The following is a 24,569-nucleotide window of genomic DNA, read 5'->3' on the forward strand; positions in this document are numbered from 1 at the left end:
TACTATAACACATCTAAAGGTTTAACTTATGAGCAAAATGAGCATGTGGAGGACCATTGCATTGTTCCGATACTTTTGTGCAACTCCATGATATCATTCCTAAAAATAAAAAAAAAAGACAAAGAAAAAAGAATCTCTGCCTCAGGGTCAAGTGGAGGTATCTCAAGAGCTATTGATTTGAGATGAGTATGGCTCCAGGCAGCATCAGGAGTAGGTATCTCAGCTCTGCTGTCAGGTAGTTTGTTACACTCAGTGAGTGTAGGAAGTGTGAGGATAGTGCTGTTATCAATGGATTCTACAGCAGAACCTTTAGCTCAGTGACCCATGATTTCTGATGTACCTGCACGTTTTCATTGTGTAAGGAGATGCACTTTCAGTTACACTGAATTTGTCAAAGAAAGCAGACTTTGCTAAAGACTTGTTGCTTACATCATCTAGAATATCATAGGTTTTCAGTTTCATATTAGGGTGATCTTTGCAATATATATTAACTAAGCAGGTCTAGGGACATAATCTTCCTCTGAAACCATTCCCACAGAACTTTGTGCAGCTGGATATAGTGATAGTTTTGTTGGGGTGTTTCATCAACCTCCCCGCCATGCTATAAGGAAAGAGTTTGTTACGTGCAAAATCTACACTGGATTTGACAAAGCAACCAATGTAAATCATTTGAATTTTGTGCCAGTACTTCATACATAGAACGAGGCAGCAGTTTAGAGATGCCTAGGATTGTGCTTTATTTACTTTCATTTTAATCTCACTTTGTGTGTATGCTGCTCTTGCACAGGCGGCTTCAGCTTTAGCTTTTGCCTCTATTGCAGTAAGACTGCCTGCTATTCTTTTTGAATGTGTTGATCTGGATGATTTGGGAAAGTGTGAATGGGTAAACACTGACCTGTTCGTAAGCATTTTACTGTAGATTCACTGAGCAGATGAGAAGTTCATTCACAGTTGCTGTAATCACTGTTGTCATTCTTTTCAATATTCTGCCCTCACTTTGGTCTCTCTTCTTGAAGTTAGACAGATAGATAAACTCTTTCCAACACAGTTATAGCTATAAGAAAATAACCATTTCCATATAGTTTCATTTGTGGTATATAGTTCTCTCACAGCGTTATAAACAATAAATTCAGCCACCTGAACACAAATTAACCATAAAAACTTACAATGACATTGCTTTCTACAGATGATCACAAGATAAATGGCTGCTACAAGTTTTTTTTGTGTGAAGTTCTACTTAAAGCAACTAACTGAATTTAATTGTCTTAGAATGTTACTATGGCAGCTATATTTTAAAGGAAGCTACTAGGTATCAGAAGTATGATCACTGTTGATTAACATTTTAAGTAGATGGTCCAGAACAACTGATGTTTTTAAACATTGACTTTAGAGAGCGTTAGATGACTGCAAAGATAATCTAAACATACAAATTAATAATTCATTTAAAAATATATCTGAGCTCCAATTTGTAATTATAATAACTTATTAGCTTTCATCAGTCATTAGTCTTTTTAATTAAATATCCTGTTAATTCATCTAAATTATGAAACAACTAAACCTTGTTTTTGTTTTTTTACTTTTCTTCATGAAAAAATCCTCTGAAACATTCCTCTTATTCCTCTGACTACTGAACCACAGTGATGTAATGCAAGATCAGATATGTCCCAAAATAAGTACAACATTTGACAGTTTCCAATTTAGTACAGTATTCTGACTAAAAGGCCCAGAGGAATCTCATCCTGACAGTGTGAAACTTTAAACAAGTTACTTTTCCCCTATTAATGCTGACTTCTGCACTGATGTGTTTCTGTACAGCATAATAACAAATAAGGGATGCAGCTCAGCTCACACAACACCTGTGAAATCGCAGCCGTTGCTGGTTAAGAATGTTAATCCATTCAGCCACTGTTTTGTCTTGTCCCAAACAGACAAGTGGAGTACAAAGCTGCATGTGAAACATTCATTCCTGCTAATGGATTCTAGGCCACAGGCAGTTAGTGGACAAATAACAATGCAGTGGATAAAGAATCAGATCAGTCTTCACAATGATACTATACCATTTTTTTTTTAATGCTGGGGGCTGGAAGTGCACGTCGGACCGCACGCATATCAAATTCCTCAATGTTTACATTAGCTGCTCTCCAAAGCCATTACACTGGCCCTTCACACCTGCCCTGACACGTCTAGCCATGATATATGCGCTGAACAGAAACTTCATTGTGCTCTCGGTCTGTCTCCCCGGCAGCCATGTTGTCAAGCCCAGGGAGAAAAGGATGAATTATGGGTCCGAGGGATTTGTCTCAGCATGGAGAAAGATGGATAGAGGGAGAGAGAGGGAGAGAGAGCAAAAGAGAGAAATATCCCACTTCAATAAAGAATGATGAAGGGGAAACAGTGAGCCAAGTTTCCCATGTCTCGCCCCTCTGGCTGTGGCCCACGGCACCTTTATGCTGGAGAGGTTTGTCATCGCTCCAGGCCTTCTCAGGCCCTGATCGCTTGGCATTTGGAGAGCTCCATCATTTCTTCATAATTATCCTCTGCTCTGATCTCTGAGTCACCCTAATGCCCTTAGCCTTCATAATGATATAGTTTCTAAGATAGTTTATGATGAGCTGCGTTTCATGTATTAAGTTTATGTGTGGGCAGATTTGGATCCAAGAGGCTTTTTTTTTTTTTTTTACTTTTCTTTTTTCGTGTCTGAACCCTAGAGTGCATGAAAAAGTGAGAGTAAAGGCATGTGTAATGTTACAACATATTTATATATAAAAATATGTATTTACTTATTTTTATCTTTCTATTCAATAAATATTTATGATGTGATCTTGGAAAACCTGTCAGATGTCGCACTGTTTTAAGGATTTTTTTTTTTTTTTATTGTATGTCAATTTTTTTTGTCGAAATTAGGGTTTTATGTCTGGTTTTATGTAAGTGCCCTAAAAGATGTTATAAAGGACTATATCACATTCAGAGATGGATCGGATGATGTAAAGAGGAGGAGTCTGATGACAGTCTGTTGAAGCACAGGTGCGCTGCACTCATTTTTCTAACTGCTTTCATGCTTATTCATGCTTTGCAAACATTCAAGGGGTGATCAAAAGTTCAGAGACTATGCTCATGATAAACAATGAACAACTGTCCACTTCATGGTAAAATTAGTCTGTTTGTTTATTGATGCAGTATAGTGATCCTGACATACAGCGATCATTAATTAGAACTGAAAGTGAAAAATTCCATTCCGGAAAATCATAGCAATCAGCCAACTTCAGATAGCTATAACATTTGTTCCGTTCAAGCAATGAAAAATATTAGAATTGAACTCATCGTTCATATGGTCTTAAACCTAAAAAAGGTAAAATTTCACGTGTTAGGTTTTCCTAGATCGCATCACAGTTATGACAAATGTATTGTCAGCCCTGTGTTCTGAATTTTTTTAATTATTTTTTTCATGAACTAGTTTCTCCCTCGTGTTTGACCATGCCCATATTTTGTTGTTCTTGTTCCCATTGAGTTACATTTCACTCACCTGTGTCCCCCTAATTATCCTTGTTAAGTTCAATTTACTTAAGGCCAGTGTTTTCCTGTGTCTAGCGTATGGAATTAAACGTTGATGTGCTACATGTGTTTCTGCCTGCCCTGTGTTCACCTGGTTGTGAGTAATTAAAGATTGTCAAATTGAAGCTCCTTCGTCTCTGTGTTCCTTCATTCCAACACAGTAGAAACCATGACATAACACCGGACCTAGTACAAAGATGACAGAGGCAGAGGATTGGCTGCGCTGTTTCCCGCAGAGTGGCTGGCCTTTGGAGAGGTATGTGGAGGATTTATTCGCGCTGTCTGACTGGGTGAGCTGGAATGATGCTGCACTCTGTGCTTGTTTTCAGTTGGGGCTGGACGAAGATACAATCTGTTGTGATCTCCCCACGTGTGATTTTTGCATGATCAAGCTAATTAATCTTAATCTATGGCATCTATTTAAATGGTTCAGATTTCAAAGTAGAATAAATAAAGAAGAATTTAATGTCTCCTCATCCAGCCCCTTCTGGAACACACTGTCTCACCATTCCGACCACTTGCCACCTCAGAGGCAACTTTCCTTTTCCTAACTCCAGTCCAAAGATTTGACTCATTCCTCAACCCAGGATTGCCGGCTGTGCCGAAATCAGGATCGCTGGCCACCCCGCAGTCAACCCCGCTGGCCACACCAAAGTGAAGCCTGTCTGCCATTCCGATTTCAAGCCCACTAACTGCTTTGATCTCAAGCCCGCTGGCCATTCCCATGTCAAGATCACTGCCAAAGCTCTGCCAAGCCCATTATGGCTTCAACATTCTCTTTAACCTCAATACAATGGAAGTTTGAGGAGAAAGAGACTGTTCTCAACCGGGTCCAGTCTTCAAACCCAGAGTGGTCTCCTGTTCCCGTGTCTGGCCCAGAGAGGGCATCTGTTTTCATGTTAAGCCCAGAGAGGACTCCTGTCCCCACGTTCAGCCCAGAGAGGGCTGTTTTTGGGGGGCTAAATGTCTCTGACCAGTGTGCAAGTGCTGAGGCAACAGAGTCCGAACTGCCCGTACTGCCATGGCCTCCTAAACTGCCTGTTCCCACATGGCCCCCTGAACTGTCTGCTCTGCCATGGCACCCTGAAAGGCCTGCTCTGCAATGATATTCTGAACTGCCTGTAAAGAGAATGCTGAAGCGATGTCCACCAAGTTATTCTGTAATGTTTTCTCCCATTCTTTCCAAACCGTGACAAACGGCCAGTCTCCCTTCACTGCAGAATGCAATATATCTGCACAGCATAGCCAATCTGCACAGCCAATCACAGCACACAAGAGGTATCATATCAATCACAAGCGCAGTATGGAGTACCTCAAGGCTCAGTACTAGGGACGTTACTCTTCACATTTTACATGTTACCCTTGGGAGATATCATCAGGAAACATGGTGTTAGCTTTCACTGTTATGCTGATGATACTCTGCTCTAATTTGCAGCCCGGCGAAACATACCAATTTGGAAAACTAACGGAATGCATAGTCAATATAAAAAACTGGATGACGAGTAATTTCTTACTGCTAAATTCTGAAAAAACAGTGGTGTTAATTATAGGACCTAAAAACTATGCATGTAATAACCTAGAATACTATCTAAAACTTGATTGCTGCTCTGTCAATTCTTTGTCATCAGTTAGGAAACTAGGTGTGCTATTTGATAGCAATCTTTCTGTACAAAGCCATGTTTATAGCATTTGTAAAACTGAATTTTTTCCATCTCAAAAATATATCTAAATTATGGCCTATGCTCTCAATGTCAAATGCAGAAATGTTAATCCATGCATTTATGACCTCAAGTTTAGATAATTGTTATGCTTTATTGGGTGGTTGTTCTGCACGCTTAGTAAACAAACTACAGTTAGTCCAAAATGCAGCAGCAAGAGTTCTTACTAGAACCAGGAAGTATGACCATATTAGCCCGGTCCTGTCAACACTGCACTGGCTCGCTATCAAACATCATATATATTGTAAAATCTTGCTTATTATTTATAAAGCCCTGAATGGTTTAGCACCTCAGTATTTGAATGAGCTCTTGTTACATTATAATCCTCCATGTCCGCTGCGTTCTCAAAATTTGATAAGACGTTCTCAATTTGATAATACCCAGAATATCAAAATCAACTGCGGGCAGTAGATCCTTTTCCTATTTGACGCCTAAACTCTGGAATAAGCTACCTAACAGTGTTTGGGAGCAGTGTTAATTTTGACACGAAATTTTAATTTAGTTTTAGTCTTAGTCTTTTGACTATAATTCTTTTTAGTTTTAGTCAAGTTTTAGTCATCTGATTTGTTTTAATTTTAGTCTTATTTTAGTCGACTAAAATTGCTTGGTATTTTAGTCGACTAAAATAAGACTAAAATCAATAACAGATTTACTAGACAATTTTTACAGCTGGTATAGGAAACAAACTTAACCAAAATATATAAAACACAAATTCAACTTTATTTCAACACAACTGTGTCTTTATTTCGATTCAAAAGCTTCTATGCAGCAACAAACACTGTCATGATAATGTAAGCAATAACTAGCTGCCAATTGACCATCAATAAAAGAAAAATAAAGTTAGGTCCAGGACCTTAAAGCTTACAGCTGAGCTGAACAATAAGTGCATACATTTAAAGTAACTATTTAATAAGTTGGGTGGATAAAAAAGTAACAAGATTTTATAAGGTATTCATTTGTCTAGCAATATTGTATGTTTTAAATACTACAATATTGCTAGATTAGTATGTATAATGATAGGATGTGAAAATTCACGTTTTACATGACTAATATAGAAACATTTGTGATATTGTCAACAAGTAGAACATTATAAAATATACTAAACATTAGTATTAATCAAATGTATGTATCATAATATTACGTATAAGTATTGTGCTCTCATCTAACTTGAGGAAGGGGCTATTTTACAGTACTTTTCAGTTCGTAATATTTAATGCTACAACATCTACACACTGCAGTCTTCCAATTTTGCTTAGCTCAATAAACAAAAGAACATCGTTGTGAAATTATATTTGAGAAAATGTCCGGGTGGCTCGTCTGTAAATGTCTTTTCAAATTGGTTGTGTTCTTGCCACGAATGAGCGCTCCGCGTGCTTTACGCTTTGTTTTGTTTTGTTCGTCATCAAACGTGAAGTGAGCTGTGGACATTTTGTCGCTCTTTTAGACATCACCTCTTCGAATGCCGTCTTCCCGGGAGCTCATTTAAAAACTGAAAACCTTCGCTTCACGTCTCAATAAGTCAGGCTCTGATTGGTTCTCTTCTCTCACGCAGTCTCGCCTGTTCCGTTTTGCCGGTTCTTTTGTTCATTCCTCGCATCTCTCCCGTCTGCTGATTTGATTTTTGTCACAGTCTATTTTCGTCTCGTCCTTTATTCGTTGACGATAATGTCAATCAATTTAGTCATAGTTTTAGTCTCCATCAGTGCCTTCTTTTTTAGTTTTCATTTCGTTTTCGTCTGCAAAAATATATTCGTGACGAAAATAATGACGAAAATATTTAGTCAACGAAATTAACACTGTTTGGGAGGCAGACACACTGTTGCAGTTTAAATCTAGATTAAAGACCCATCTCTTTAACCTGGTTTACACATAACACACTAATGTGCTTCTAATATCCAAATCTGTTAAAGTTTTAGGCTGCATTAATAAGGTAAACCGGAAACGGGAAGACTTCTCCCAAGTTTTTTTTCTCTATTCTTTCACCGATGGAGTGTTGGTTCCTTGCTGCTGTTGCATCTGGCTTGCTTAGTTGAGGACACTTCATTTATAGTGATATCGTTGACTTGATTGCAATGATTGCACTAATACTATTTAAACTGAACTGAGATGATGAACTGCCTTTAACTGTTATTTTGCATTATTGACACACTGTTTTCCTAAATAATGTTGTTCAGTTGCATTGATGCAATGTTTTTTTGTTTAAAACGCTATATGAATAAGATGATTTGACTTGACTTGACACCATTCCATACACTGTAGACAATAATACTCAGAAAGACAGTAAGACACTTGGAATCAGGGGTGGACTGGCCATCTGGAGGTTCTGGAGAAGTCCAGAACAGCCGTCCATCCAATTGCCATTGGCCTGGCTGACTCATCATCAAAGAAAAAGTGTCAGATAAAGTGACATTGACAGCTGACAAAAGGGGGCACAAATGCAATCTATTTTTGCTTATAGAAACCGAAACTGCCATATATGGCCCGCTGGATAATTTAGACTCGGATGATCAATTTTAGGAATATATCAACCAGGAATATACAATATATATGTATGTGTATATATATATATATATATATATATATATATATATATATATATATATATATATATATATATATATATATATATATGTATTTATGTATTTATTAGTGCTGTCAATCGATTAAAAAAAATTAACTAATTAATCGCACAATTTTTTAAAATTAATCGCGATTAATCGCGATTAATCGCAATTAAAAGACTGAAACTTTTTGGATATGTAAATGTAAAATGTAAATAATTAATGTAAACTCAAGACAAAGAAACTATTTAAATTCAAAATATGATTGTTTATTGGAATTTTTGTTTAACTTGTAACACAGATTTTCTCATGTAAACAACATACCTGCAATAAACCATCAATATCCTCCAAATTAACTGTTGGCTTGAAAGCCATATTTATTACAGAAATAAAAACACAGGCATGTAAGTACCATTTGAATTTCAAAACAATCAATGCCAATAAAAAACAAAAATGATTTCCACGTTGAATTCTAAGTGGACTGCAAAAAAATTCCAAAGTATAGTCATTGCCAGTGCTTTAAGTGGGCCTGTACGCACCAGCACTCAGTACCGCCACTTCCAAATACAGCTCTTGAGCGTACCGCCACCTCTCCGTGCGCCCAGAACGTGCTTGTAGCGTACCGGTACGCTCATTTGGACATCTGTTTTAATAGAGGTTTTAATCTTTTACCTGCACTGCCGATTTTCAGAGCGCCCTTCACAATGCGAGCTTCCTAATTCATCCCACCCAGGGCAGAAACTACATTACCCATTCACCCTTAAGTTATACAAGTGAATAGCGCATGTGTCGCTTTTCCCACTGTTAAGTGTCAACAACTCAACGTGGCCGGAGAAGGTGTGTGAAACTCGTTGTGAGTTATACTAAAGCAAAATCTTGAGTATTTATTGTCTGATAAACATTAAAAACTGTCTGCGGAGGTTGAGTCGTCCTGCAGCCCCCGCTGGCTGTTCATTGGCTGCAGCATCTTTTTTGAGTTCTAAAGTTCTAAAAAAATACCGTAGACGGCAAGGCACAAATTTAGATATTCATTTATCTAATTAATCTATAGCCTATGCACAAAGACAATATGATCTTTTTGTCCCCTTTTTGTTTTAAAGCTTGATGAAGAGAGAGAGCGCAAGTTGCTGCAGCTGAGGAGGACAGTGATGCACGCGTACAGGAGTGATTGACAGTTCGCGGCACTGTGTACAAAAAATACTCCGCTACACAATTATTTCTTTATTTTCGTTTAAGCTTATTAACGTTAGCGTTACAGAAAGGTCTGATTTACGCACTGTTACAGTCATTGTTTTTTTTTTTTTAAACAATGACATTTGAGTTCATGATTTTAATGTTGCTGTTTCTTGTGGCAGACTGAATGAAGAGTAATGTTTCTTGTGGCAGACTGAAGAGTAATCCGGCAGAGTTTTATACTGAAACTTTCCGTCTAAAAGTCCTTCCTTGGTCTTATCCATATTTCTTTGCATGTTGAACACACATAGGCCACAACTGGAAATAAAAAAAACTGCAACCGCGTTAATTGCGTTATTTTTTTTTAACGCGTTAAATATTTCAAATTAATCGAATGCGTTAACGCGCTAATTTTGACAGCACTAGTATTTATGTATATATATATATATATATATATATATATATATATATATATATATATATATATATATATATATATATATATACACACACATTCCCAAACGGGAAAGTAGTGTACCTGTTCATCATGCTCTTCCGGATAAATTTCAATTAATGTGTGTTTAAAATTTGGTCATGTATGCATGTGGCCTATCAAGTCATGAAATCACTATATGGTGAAAGTTCTGCTGAAAATGCATATGGATCATTCTGACCACCTTTACAAAGACATTTTTTACTTTTTCATTGCCAATAAACCCCATACAATTTTAGGACCAACAATATATTTATTTATTTTTTTTATTATTTTTTATTATTATTATTATTATTTTCACACATTTGAGCTGCAAAAGCTTACATTTCTGGATCAGGGTTTCATGAACCAGTGTAAAAAGTAGTGCAAAACTTCTTTTGAGAGCTTTTTTTAGGATGAAAAGTTGTTTAAAGAGAAAGAGAGATGACAGTTTGAAGAGTTCTATAAGTCTTTAAGTCTATAAAAGATCTGTGGGTTGTACTACTTGGATGCAGAAACAATGTCTTGCCACATGCTTTTATCCTTGAAGTGGAGTAACTTTGCATGGATTTCTATGGAAACAACACAATATGTCTTTCTTTATTTGTAAACTGGAGGGGTGAAATAGACATAAAAAAAAGATTCACAATTGAATACCCTGACTATGAAAATCAGCATGTAATCAGTTGGTTTGAGCAGATGTCTGTGTTTTATTAGCCTGATGTTGTGGCGATAAAATTTCAACACTAGCTTTAAACAAATCCGCACTTTTATTTTTGTCTGATGATGATTGAACAATATTTCGTTTCAGCCACTGACAGCTCTGAACAACATCAGTTAGCCATTTTAATTGGCTTAGACTTACTTTGTATCCCTCATTCATTGTAATATAAATATTTAACATCTAAATCATGTGAAAATGTATATTATCCTGTTATAATAAGGGAAAGTTCCACTGTGGGACTAATTAGCTAAATGCATGTGATGAAATGAGCTTATTAATGTTACTCTGAAGGCAAGTATAATGACAGGTTTAAGCAAATCCCTCCACATCACTTCTGAATTTGCAGAAACTTTGACAGTAAATAATATATATATATATATATATATATATATATATATATATATATATATATATATATATATATATATATATACAATATATATTTACAAACGGCTTAAACTGGAATCATTAATGATGACTCAAAAAAAAAAAAAAAAAAAAAAAAAACTAATGCCAGCTGGGGCTAGAGGAGTGGTTATGAACAAAGGCGGAGTTTCTCAGAATCAGTGCCGTGGATCAGTTCAGAAAGCTAACAGCTATAACAGCAGCATTAAAGACTTTAAAAAATAAGTTGAGCTCAAAACTCACTTTCAGTCAGCAGCGAGTGTTTGAAATATCCTGATCCGATGTGGATTATACTCACTAAACAAGGCAGAAATATTTATAAGCGATGTAAAAGACTATGCACGCTACACATTAACATTACCATCGTAAACATGGTAAATGCGACCGCTTGAAGAAATCAGACGTCAGCTTCTTATTCTCTATCACAATCGTGTATTTATTTAGTAACTTATATTATCTGTCATAAGTCTAGTCTCGAGAGTTTAGCTCTGCGTAAAAAATGGAGATATTATCATTCATTCTAAATGTGACATATAGGCTAGGTCGACAGTGGAAAAGCGGCTAATGTCTATTGAGAGTCTCTGTGTTCTGGACCCACACAGGAGTCAATTAGAAACTCATGAAATTGGAGTTTAGTGTTTAGAAACACATAGCTCAAAAATAATCATTACAGTCTGGCTTTTAGGTTTAAATGTGAAATTACTGCCAAAGATGTTCACTGACACTGTTCTTTTTTAATTTGAATTGCAATTTAAGTTCTCACAGTCTCCCAATTGTAAGTATACATTTCATGCGACTAGTTATCTCACCATAGAAACTTTGTTAATCATAATTGCTAGTTTACGTCTCACAAGATATTTCACAGTGACTTTAACAATATATAAAACAAATTATTGTGAGTCTGCAATCCCATAAAGCACTTATGGAAGTGGAAAGTTCTGCCGATCTAATGATAGGGCACAAACAAAGACATAGCCAGATAATTTATATAATGACCAATGTAATCTGCTAAGAGCAGTGCAAATTAGCGTAAGGTCACAGACATGCAGAGTGGATGATGAACAGGTGCAGGTGTGGTGGAATGCAATTATTGTGGTGTGTTGGCTGCTGTCTGATTGACACCTCCTCGGTAATTAGATGTTATGGCGTCCTAGAAAGGGCAGTGTATTGTGGCGTGTGGGGGGGGGGGGGCGTGGTTTAGGAATGTCTGCAGCGGGAGAGAGAATCGGGAGACAAACGGTGAGTGAGTGGTTTGGACGGAAATTATCAACACCTGTCTCTTGTTTCAGTAATTGGGGTGGAGTAAAGAGCAGAGGTAAAGTAAGACTTTCCCCAGACTTCCCACTCTAGAAGCCTGTTGGTGGATCTTTTATGTCCTTTTATATCATCTGGTACAGGTTTATTTGTGGTAATTTGATTACATAATGTGAAGAGGTTAAAAAAAGATGACACTTGCATGAAAACTAGAATGAAAGTCATTGAAGCATTGAGATGGGAGTCACCGTCATGGTGATTAGATTAAACCATGATGAGACATCATTGTTAGTGAACACACATATATCTGGCTCTGTGATTTTGTTCCAGCGTGAGCTTTAGATCAAATTTTCTATACCAAACACTTGTATTCTGACCGCAAGTGCTCTTTTTTCTATAGTTAAAAATAACTTCAAAACTCGCTTGTCAAGATAAAAGCTACTCGTAAGCTAAACTAGTTAAATAACAGTCAAGTAAACATTAGAAAGAGAGAGAGAAAGAGAGAGATAGAGAAAGATAGAGAGAGAGATGGGTTTTATAATTCCTTTATTTTTACATTTTTACTTCACAATTACAAAAAATATAACCATCAATATAATTACATTTTAATACTTATTTTATAAAACCAATTTTCAAAAACTTTCAGAAATTAACAACAAGCTGATTGTGTAACATACTGTACATAACATTTCATTAACACACCACACTTCACAAAAACCCCATAAATTGTTTGTTAACCTTTGAAGTCGATTAACGCATATATGCGTTTTGAGTCATTTTCTCCTGATAACCCCGAAAAGAACTTAAATTACACTCTCAGTTTTAATCGTACAGATTAGAGCAATACATCAATCAAATCTGTAAAGGGTCTACTTATTTTTGGATACAGACATAATAACAAAACACCTTTGTGCACTTATAAAATAAAGATAACATACAAGGTGCGCTGTCTGCAGCATTTGTGTGCGCTGATCTTCATTTACAAACACATCATTAAAATGAACTGTAACTCCATGAATACTCAACAAAGAGACATGAGAGAGATATCTATAGAAAGCCTGAACTGTCTACTTTTAAACTAAACAAGTGCTGCTGAAAACTATTCTGAGATAAAGTAATCCATATGAAAACAACAATGTCTATTTTTCATGTCTACCTTCATTATATCTAATGTGACCACACCCCCGCGCTGAACGCGCTATTCAGATTACATACATCCAATACATCCACACAGAAGAAAAAGCAGCCAGACTGTTCTTCAAGTTTTTATTTTATTTTACTGTTTGCTTCGTGATGAGGAGAATAAGACATAAATCACTCCAAAAAGATGTGATGTGGTTGAGGATTTGAGAAATGGATTTCCTCAAAAAAAGAATGAAGCACTTTATTCAGCAGAGATCATAAACATGAGTAAGTCTCTTTTTATTTATTTGTACTAGTTTTCACATGTGTAAACATTTTACTAATTAGACTTTTTCCAAATACTTTTTCCGAACTATAATTCCTGACTAAATGTATAATCAAGTGAAACATTATGAAGTTTCGATAACAATATACAATACTATACCATTCAAAAGCTTGATGTAAATAATATAAATGTGACAAATAGAGATAACTCTAACAAATGTAAAACCAATGCAGTTCTTTCAATTTATTCCCCCTAAAAAACCTGAAAAATATTATCAGCTCTTTTCAACATTAATAATAATAATAATGATGATGATGATGATGATGATGGTAAATGGGTTTTATAAACTACAAACATAAAATTATATAGATTTATTTTATTCTCACATTCTTTCTTGTAACACCTCCCTCTCAGTGTCACAGCTGAATGAGAGGCTCATTATGCAGCTCATTATGCGGCCCTTTGTCTTCCCATGTGTAAATCACAATGATATTCATGATAATTGACGCCTCCTCGCATATGACTTTTACCAACAAAAAGTGTCTTAGAAAATTTAAATCAATATATTGTTTTCTGTGAATGAGTAAACCAAATGATTTTCACATAATTTAGAAAGAAAAATTCTAGGCTTCAAGCTCCAGTTCTCAACAATCTTGGGAACCAATGTTATGTATGTGTTTTATGGCCTTATTCAAGTGATTTAACATTTTTAGTTTTTCACTAACCATGCATAACATTTATTTATTTTTTCTCAAAAATACAATCATGTACATGCATGCATCCACATATTATTATAGCCCACTTTGTGCTGATTACAGTGATATTATACTTTACCCATTTAGATATTTATAAGAAACTGAAAAAAGCACAAATATCAGGGCATGACAAAACTTCTCCAGGCCCCAAAAATACCCTTAGACTCCAGAGGGTTAACCTATAATATGCTGATACAGTCTCTAGCCTCCCTGCTATTAACCACTTCAAAATTTTTCAAGGATATTAGGTAATTGTAAACCTTTATTTTTCTGTGTTTTCTACACTGGCAGGTTAGCTGTTCCAATCAGGTAATTTACTAAACACATGTCCTTCCTTTTTGAAAATATGATACTCCTCCCAATGAATACCTTATCAGAAAATGTTTCATCAAAATTTCTGAAGAAGTTCTTATGCTAATAAAAAAAATAAAAAAATACTTTTTAATCTTTCACATTTAAAATATAAATGCTCCATACCCTCTGTTATTTTAATTAATGAGATTAATTAAAATAACAGACCACTATGAACAAAACAGTAAGAAATAACTGTGAAAATGATAAAATAAAAGACATGACAAAGCAAATGTACTACACTCTTGAAAAAATAATATATAGCCAAGTTAGTAGTGTCACTACTCCTCTAAAATTGTCCTTGAGAAACTTGTACTCTATAGGGACCATTTTAGCAGTATAGCAACATTGGGTCAACTGTGAACAATTATGAAGTGTTTGCTTTGTACATGGGTCTGATTAAGCTGTTCAGGGACCTACACTCCCTTCAGCCCAAACCACTAAATGAGTTTCATGAAAATAGTGTCTCTAATGAATCAAGGCAGTTAGAAAGTGAGCATTAGCACTCTCCAATGTGAATTAAAACACTCGCTAATCACAATAGCCACTCATGTGTGGTGAGATGTCAAATACATTTTATATGTAAGGTCTAAAATGCCATTGTAGGTTTTTTTTTTTTTTTTTTTTTTTTTTTTTTACATTGCATTTCATTTTAGAACAGCTAATTAAAAAGGCAGATTACCATGCACTGATTTGCTGGAATGATTCCTGTACGTGCCATCATGTCTAATCCGTATTTGCAGCCTCCACAAGAAAGCTTGAGTCTCCTTGACAGGTGATTGTGCTATTCCCGGGAGAAATATAGGACTTGGAAGCAGGAAATGCTACTCTCAGTGTCCCCTGTGAGACGGACACGTTCATTAGGCTTTACGGAGAAATGGAAGGGTGAAGATAATGGTGTCTCTCAATGATGAGGGTTTTACAAACCACTTATTGAGGTCTAGAAGGTCGTACAGACATAAGAGCAGATACTTTATTTACAAAGCACTTAGGGAATGTAGACTGACTTGGCTAAACTGTCGGATGACAGATGCTACGTTGTGGAAAGCATCTAGCAATAGCAGTTAACTTTACTTTCTCAGCTTGCTGTAGACAGTCTCAGAAACACTTCAGGAGTGTCCAGATTTCTAAGTCAAGTTGAAATGTGGTCTCTCGTGGCTCCATAAAAGTGTCCAAGGCCTCGTGGCTCTGAAAGGGAAAGATCAGAGATTAATACTCGTGGATAGGCCGGAAGGGCCGCATGCATTAATATTTAATTTACATTTATTGTCTCAGCAGAGGTGGAAGTGCTAACCTGCAGAATTAATGTGAAAGTGCTGGAATGAAACAGACTCGGAAAGAGTAATGAACAGGGCTGGAGAGTCCGGAGAGGAAACTGCTCAGCAATGGTCCAGATAATATTTGGAGGAATACCTGTTTATACAGACCGGTCAGAATTTCTGTCTCTCCGGAGTCTTGCGTGAAATGGAAGGTGAGGTGAGATTACGGTTCTCGTGGTCAGCACTAGCATGTGCTATTCTCTCTTATCTAAGTTTATTTTTCTGCTAAAGAAACAAAAACAGTGGTAAACACAGTAGTTGTTATCTTATCGTGAGTGACTGTTTATAACTGAACCTCATCATTATGTATTACAAATAGTTTGGTTTGTTCAATTTTACTTTTCCAAATTACATAACTGAATCTTATGGTCATTCACAGATAGATCATCAAAAAATTATAAGTAAAGGAATTACATTATGCTACTATCAGAAAAAATAATTAAATAAATTTAAATGTATATAAATGTATTATATATATATATATATATATATATATATATATATATATATATATATATATATATATTTTTTTTTTTTTTTTTTATAATATCGGATAAAACACTACAGTTGTTATACATTATTCAAAAGTAAAATGTACAGCTCTAAAGTTATACAAATCATGCATATGGTTAATGTAACACAATTTTGCTTAAAAAATAGAAATAAATGAATTCATGAATTCATGTGCATGTGTCTGTGTACTTAAATTAAAATAGAACAGAACTGATGTGTTGTTCTTCAAAGTTGACCTTTCTGTTCTCTCTGCTTTAGTGTGATTTCAACCGAGCTAAGCAAACACACCAAGAAGCCCTGCTGTCATCACTCTGTCATTCAGGTTATGCATTTTAACATAACATCACATGCCTGATATAGGAAAATAATGAGAGAAACCTCAATCAGCCTAATGCTTTGTTGATTCTGGATCCAGTGGGACAGTCAGGCACTTTCATCACTTAGATAGAAAACATGTATTTAGGAATGGATCAAACAGAGAGAAGAATAGATCCTTCATTGACTTTAAGTAAGAAGGGAAAAAAGGACAACAGAATAATGAAAAAAAGTAGATGTTTGAGAGAGTGCAAGAAAGGGTTATTGGGGGAGAGAGATGGGGAAAATAGCTTTGCCAGGTTCCTCTATCAGGGTTCATAAAACAGAGGGAAATGTCCCTCTCAGGAGACTTACAGACCTGAGAAGTCTCCATCTCAGCTTTCTTTTTACCACAGCAATTTTTTTTTTTTTTTTTACGGAACTCGGTGATGACGTCATGTTGGGGAGAAGTCGAGGAAAGGTAGCCTCAGTCTAGTATGATGCAGCGTTCCAGGCAACCCGTAGCCCGTGTTTTTCCAACCTTAAACCTGTGAAAGTGCACTGGAACGGCAATTAAACCTGTGACTTCCCACCCGTGAACTTGTGTCTCGTACTAGATCGATGCACTCCGAGTTCCGAGGTCACACAGCACACGAAACAACGATGACAGCCCATACGAATAATACTGCCTGCTGATGCAGTGTTTTTGCAAGTAGTACACGTTGAAAAAACTATTTTAGGTCAATGCAACATTGCAATAAAATAAATAATCTAGTTACAATTCCTTGCGCTCAGAAAGTTTGGCGTAACTTGCCTGGAACGGTACAAAGTTGTTAGTAGTGGTATGAAATAGTGATTACAAGCTCAAAAACCTGCCTGGAACGCAGCATCAGAACGAATGACTGGGATGAGGAAGAGGTGGCGAGAGCAAACATGTATGATTTCTAAGCGTTTATCTCGTCCTCCGGTGAAAATGTTGTTGCAAACGTTGCCGTGTGTCTGTCGCTGTGTTTGACAGGAGCTTGTGTGGGTGCCGTCCCATGTAAACTGCGTTAGGAAGCTTGTGCTGTAGGGAAGTGAGTGCGTTTGGGTCGCTGTTGGTCGCTATCTCTCTATCTATCTGTCTGTCTATGTATCTATATACTGTATCTAGTCTATCTATCTATCTATATATATGTATTTATCTATAATCTGAATACTCTCGTCTCTCTAGTCACTCTCAGTGCTCTCAAGGCGGCTTTGGTAAATTCTCTCCCCAACGTGACGTGATGCAATGCATTGTGGGGGAAAGGAGACCGCTGTAAGATAGTACCTACTTTTTCGTATTATATTCCGTTTGGTGATACCCAACAACATAAAATACAATGAATAACAGTTTAAATGTTTATTACCAACAAGCAAATTGCACATATTCGTTAAAAAATTAACCTTGCAACATGGCCTTTAAAGAAATAATTCATCCAAAAAAAAAAGGAAAAAAAGATGTTTGTCTCATTACCCTTACTCTACCCCATATTGTTCCAAACCCGCATTATTATTTGCATATTAGACAAAAGGACAAATGCACTGGTCAAGTTACAAAAAACGTAAGACATCTCTCATGAACTTATCAAGTAAAGCTAGGCCAGATATCAAGATTTTCTCTGACTATTGGCTTTTTATTTGTCTTGGTCCTCACATAAAGTCATTGTATGATTTCAGAGGACTTGAAATATAGTGCAGTCATATGGACCTCTTATGTGATACATTTATTATAATTATAGTTCATTTAGAAAATATCATTGCCCATTCACTGTGATTACATTGAAAAGAAAGGTACAATTCTCTTTGTATGTCCCATGGAAGAATGGAAGTTGTAATATGTATTATAATGTTAACAGTAAAACAGTCAAATCCTTTTGTGAAAACTGTGGTATCTCCAGAGTCACCATATTTACTTTTTTTTTACACCCTTTAACAAACACTCCTTATATGGAAACATAAATTAGTAAGTTAGTTAGTTAGTTAGTTCTTTCTTTCTTTCTTACACATTATGCATTCCAATATAATTGGTCCAGCAATGTGACAAATAGAGGTGTCAAGTAACGAAGTACAAATACTTTGTTAACTTACTTAAAGGGGGGGTGAAATGCTCGTTTTCACTCAATATCCTGTTAATCTTGAGTACCTATAGAGTAGTACTGCATCCTTCATAACTCCAAAAAGTATTTAGTTTTATTATATTCATAAGAGAAAGATAGTCTGTACCAATTCTTCCCGGAAAAACACGACCGGCTGGAGGCGTGACGTGTGGGCGGAGCTAAAGAATCACGAACGCCAGTAGGCTTTTGCGTTGAGAGCATTTGGAAGCTGTGACTTTACCGTGAGGAAAAACAAACCAAAACAAACCATGGCTAACAGTCAGATTCAGTGTATATTTATGATCCAGAATCAGATCCAGAGGCTGAAATTTAACAAGAGCAGCATCAGCAATGACATCTCTATGTGGCATATTGTTTACTTGATGTGCTTACACGCCGATAGCTAAGTTAACGACACAGAGATATTTGAAGCAGTTTTACTCACCGCATGCGGTTCCAACACACGATCGCGACCCTTTTTCGTTGGGACTGCATTATCCTTAAGAAATAAACGATGTGCAAATCCGGCGTCAAACTGGGCCTTGTTTGTAAAACAAGCATCTTCGAAATGCAGGGGAACAAACACAAACACTTGCACAAATCCGTTGATGCTCTGTAAAAATAAACTCCATCCACTGGTCCCTTAATGCTGTTTCTCTTTTGGTAATCTGTGCAGGGTTGTCTTGCCCTGGCAACCAAAAACACACTCCTTTTGTGACATTTCGCGACGCTCTCACTCTGATCAGTGAATGTCTGTTGTGCTCTCAGTGCTCTGCTATACGGGAGCGCGCGCTCTTCCGGCAGAAGTGCCCTTAGGACCCATATAAGGAAATTCCGCTCCATCTAACGTCACACAGACCCATACTCGAAAAAAACTTTCCGAAACTTGTGACAAACCGGAAGGAGTATTTTTGGAACAGAAATACTCCTTCAAAAGCACAACTTAATTTTTGAAACTTTGTCCATGTTTAGCATGGGAATCCAATTCTTTAACAGTGTAAAAAACTCAGTATGCATGAAATAGCATTTCACCCCCCCTTTAAGTAGAAATTTTGGGTATCTATATTTACTTGAGTAATTATTTTTCAGCCGACTTTTTTTACTTCTACTCCTTTCATTTTCACGTAAGTATCTGTACTTTCTACTCCTTACATTTTAAAAATAGCTTTGTTACTGCTATTTCATTTCGGCTTGTTTTCTTTCCGGCTTGTCATAATAAAAAAAAATAAAAAAAACCTATCCATGATTTTGATTGTGGTTAGATGAGAACCATAAACATATACCAGTCTGACACCCTATTGGGTTGTACGCGATCCATCGCACCTGCACATGACACAAATCACATTACACTCCAGCAAGGACATAGCCAGTTTTGGGTTTGTTAATCAACAAATATATTTCTTAAAAGTATGTTTGGGTATGGAACCGGTATGCAACGAACCGAATAAGGACGCAGATTTTGGTGCCTCATTTCGGTGCCTCTTAAAATGACTGAGCGATCGATTGAAATGTTGGTAGCACTTTATTTTACAGTCCTGTTCCTCGTGTACATACTATACTATTACTATGTAATAACTAGGTACTAACCCTGAACCTACCCCTAAACCTAACCCTACCCCATGTAGTTACCTTGTATTACCAGAACTTTCTTAGATAAATACACTGTAAGTACACTATAAGTACATGTACGTACACGTACTGTAAAATAAAGTGCAACCGAAATGTTTGTCCTGATTCTCCAAAATGTAGGCATACACAAGAAGCATGAGCATCACTAGGCTTTTTAGTGGGGTTATAGCATTTAACTCCATAAACTGTACACAAATTTGTGATCGCGAAGTCAGTCTGATATAAATAACTGGCTTAAAATCCGTTTTGGGGGTGAAAATACTAATGTGCCTAAGACTTCTGCACAGTACTGTACTTTTACAAATATATTGTTGCTACACTAAAGAATGACCATACAGTAATTCACAGGACTGATTAAAGACAGTGACAGACAGCACTCATTTTAACTAAATATCAGAGTGATTGACAGAGATACAGCAGTGGCACAAAAAGTGGGTATGTGCCATATGCGGCGCATAGGGGCGCCGGACCATGGGGGGAGCCAAAGCGATGGTTAATTTTAATTTTATTTATTTTTTTATAATAAAAAGATCTATATTTAAAGTGTGTGTGTGTGTATATATATAATAATTTTTTGAGCACTAACAGCCACCTGTGCCCTCATAATATTCCATCATAGAATTTAGACACAGAACCTCGCGAGTGGGTGGGGCGCCTTGAGCGCTGAGTAAGCAGCAGCAGTAGTGCGTTGTCGTTGAAACTCGAAAAAGATGGATAAAGCAAAAAAGCTCTCTGGGGCTAAAATTGAAAAAGAAAGAGGGAAAAGGAGATGGCATGTGACAGCAGCTAAATAAGTGAATGGTGAAAGGCAACAGGTAGGATTTAAAATGTGACTATGTGTCTATGCTCGGAGAATACGTAAAACTGGAATATGAGCTGTCATTCATTCCATCATCACCCGGGACCTGATGGCACGCGCGCACAGATGAGACCTAAACAGCACACGTTGATATCTGTGTTTAAACTAAACTAAAAAGCTTTGTCCGTTTAAACATTTAAGAGGCAGAGGACGCAAGCTCGCGCGCGATGTGAGAAGATTTGTGCATGCGCTCATCCGAAGCACGCAAGCTCGCGCGCGATGTGAGAAGATTTGTGCATGCGCTCATCCGAAGCGCGCAAACCCTCGCCTCAGAACGCGCGCAAATATAAGATCTCTCTGAAGTATTTTATTTAAATGGCCAAATTCAGACAAAAAATATGTCAAAATGACCGTCTTGGTAAGTATACTTTATCAGACATAGCCAGCTGAACGTAGGCCACTGTATCAGTGCATTCTCTTAAAGTGACAGTCTTTATATAAATCGAACAGCAACAACAAAGAAATCACTCACTGCTCTTGATTAAAAAGCATTTGTAAATCAAATGGGTTGGTAGTGATGCCCCCTCTACTCAGATGTGGAAATCTATGATATCTGAAGTTGTAACTCTAGAAAGATTGAGGGATTGTCGCAATGGAAAATCGGACCTGTTTAAAAAATGGGAGAATATTTTTAAGTGTCTAGAGATTAAACGGTCATAAACAAAAACTGGATAAAATTTAGGTACAATCATGATGAAATGCTGTATGTAAATTGTCCACATGTTCATGAATATGTTAATTATTTCCTGTGCTGTGTTTTTGTTTTAATATGTTTTTGTTTGTAATAATTAAAATGTTTAATAAAAAGAATATCTAAAAATATATAATAATAATAAAAAAAAAAGCTTTTGTAACTTTAATAAATAACAATCTTTAATTTATAGTCAAATATGCAATGTTGTTTTACATTTGATTACTTTATTCAATTTCTGGACCTAAAAACTAATACTAGACCTCTTTACTCTATTCTTTTTATTTTTGCTGTTGCAAGTAGTTCGATTTTTTATTATTATTATAGTTTCTCCATAAACATAGCACATACCAAACTGTACTGAAATGTGATTCTTTAACCGTGAAACAAACCGAACTGTGAAAATTTAAACTGTGCCACCCCAATAATAATAATAATAATAATAATAATAATAATAATAATAATATATATATTTATTTTACAGTCCTGTTCCTCATGTACATACTATGTACTTATTATAGTAATTACAATAACTATGTAATAACTAGGTACTAACCCTGAACCTACCCCTAAACCTAACCCTACCCCATGTAGTTACCTTGTACTACCAGAACTTTCTTAGATAAATAAACTGTAAGTACACTATAAGTACACTATAAGTACACGTTAGTACACGTACTGTAAAATAAAGTGCAACCAAGATTTGTGTGGTTTTGTATTAAATAATGACCAGATCATGAAATACATTTATTAGCCTTAGAGTAAGGGAAGCACAAATTGGGGAATTAGAGCATCCAAGGTGAAAGCTATGGATTTATTTAAAACATTTGTAATGTTCTTTAATTGTTATCCATGTTTTTGTTTGTTTTTTTTTCGTTTTTTTGTTGCTTTTATTTTATTTTTTATTTTTTTTTAAGTATCAGTTCAGGCACCGCTTAGGCACCGGTAATGTTTTAAAAGTATCGAAAAAGCACCGCACCCTACTTAAAAGTTATTATTTCTCACTGGCTCATTTACCAAATGGGTGCTTTCTCTTCATCCTTCGCAAATTCAGCTCCTGTAGGTAGTTTGGTAGCGAGATGTTTTAATAAATTAGCGTTTGCTATTGACAACACGATTGACAATGTTGTGATAAGTAGGCTATACCAACTTTTTAACTCCTTACCCCCCCAACACTGGACATAGCAGACGTATGTAGCGAATACAGGAAGCTATCAATCAAAAAGGTATCAGGATAATGAGTTATTTTTCTTTTATTTATTTTTTATCTTTTTTTTTTTTTTTTGATTAATCACTTAGATTAATAATTTATTTGGAAAGCATTAATGTTTATTTGATATAGAAAACCATGCAAGGGTAATTGTTACTAAACCTGCCCTGGGTACACCAATGTTCTTGTCCATTGTCCTAGCAGATACAGTACCTGCAGCTGAGCTTGGATTTACATTTACATTCCATTAAAGGTTATTGATGAAATGCCTCTGAAGTTTGACTTTTTGCACCATTACAATACTTTTAGGCAACTAGTCATCATATCTCTAGTATAATTTACATTGTACTAATGTGCATTAATTTTCAATGGGCATATATGTGGCTGAAAAAGGTAACCTAGTGCATCCCAAATTTTTCAACATGAACATTTTAATATAGCATTATAGTCATTATGGCCTATGGCCTTTAGAATTTTATTTATTTATTTATTTAAATGAAAAAATTGCATAATAGGCCCCTGTGGCGCGGCCTAAGCTTTTGTTCTTAATGGCTTTTTTTTTCTTATATTACTTTCACTTTTATACTTTAAGTAGTTTTGAAATCAGTACTTTTACATTTTTACTTGAGTAAAAAGCTTGAGTTGATACTTCAACTTCTATAAAAGTTTTTTTTTTTTATAAACCCTAAGATCTATACTTCTAATTGAGTTATGAATGTGAATAATTTTGACACCAGTGGTGACAAATTAAAAGTCCTAATGTTCTGTTAAGTCAGTAATTTGGGTGAATACTTCACCCAAATAAGGTGAATATAAAAATGTAGATGAGTTTTTCTTTATCTGAACAGATTTGGAGAAATGTCATCGCTTGTTCACCAGTGGATCCTCTGCATGGGTTCTGTCAGAATGAGATTCCATTGGGCACAAAAGACATAGCTTGGAGAAATTAATGGTATGCTGTTTAAATCCAGATAACATCTTCTGATTAAATAAACAGTGAGGGTGGGCTTTGTCAAATCAACAGGGAAATAAATATGCCATAGATGACTGCAGGCAATGTGTCATCAGGGAAGTCTTCTTTCCCCAGGAGACCTTTCCCTCTTTCTTTCTCATTCTGGTGTGGACTACTAAATAGAAACTCTTGAAAAGTTTGACATGACGTACAGGTGCAGATGGAGAAATCACTGATGACTAAACTCTTCTGTTGTGTCTTCTGTTCTTCTCTGCTGTGAATCTGTCATTGCTCTTTCAAGAAGCAACTTTGCTTGCAGTCTTGTCAATTTAGCAGAACAAGTTGAAGGAGATGTTTTACAGTTGCTCCACTGCAGCTCATTGCTCAATAATATCACACAAACACACACACACACATGCACACACACACACACACACACACACACACACACACACACACACACACACACGCAGACACACACATACACTAACACGCACACACACACCCACACACACACACACACACATATATATATATATATACATATACTGTGCAATTATTTCAATGATAATTAACTATAATTACTATAGTATTAGTATATTAATTACA

This window comes from Carassius auratus, chromosome 45 (genome assembly GCF_003368295.1).
Source record: "Carassius auratus strain Wakin chromosome 45, ASM336829v1, whole genome shotgun sequence".
Taxonomy (NCBI): domain Eukaryota; kingdom Metazoa; phylum Chordata; class Actinopteri; order Cypriniformes; family Cyprinidae; genus Carassius; species Carassius auratus.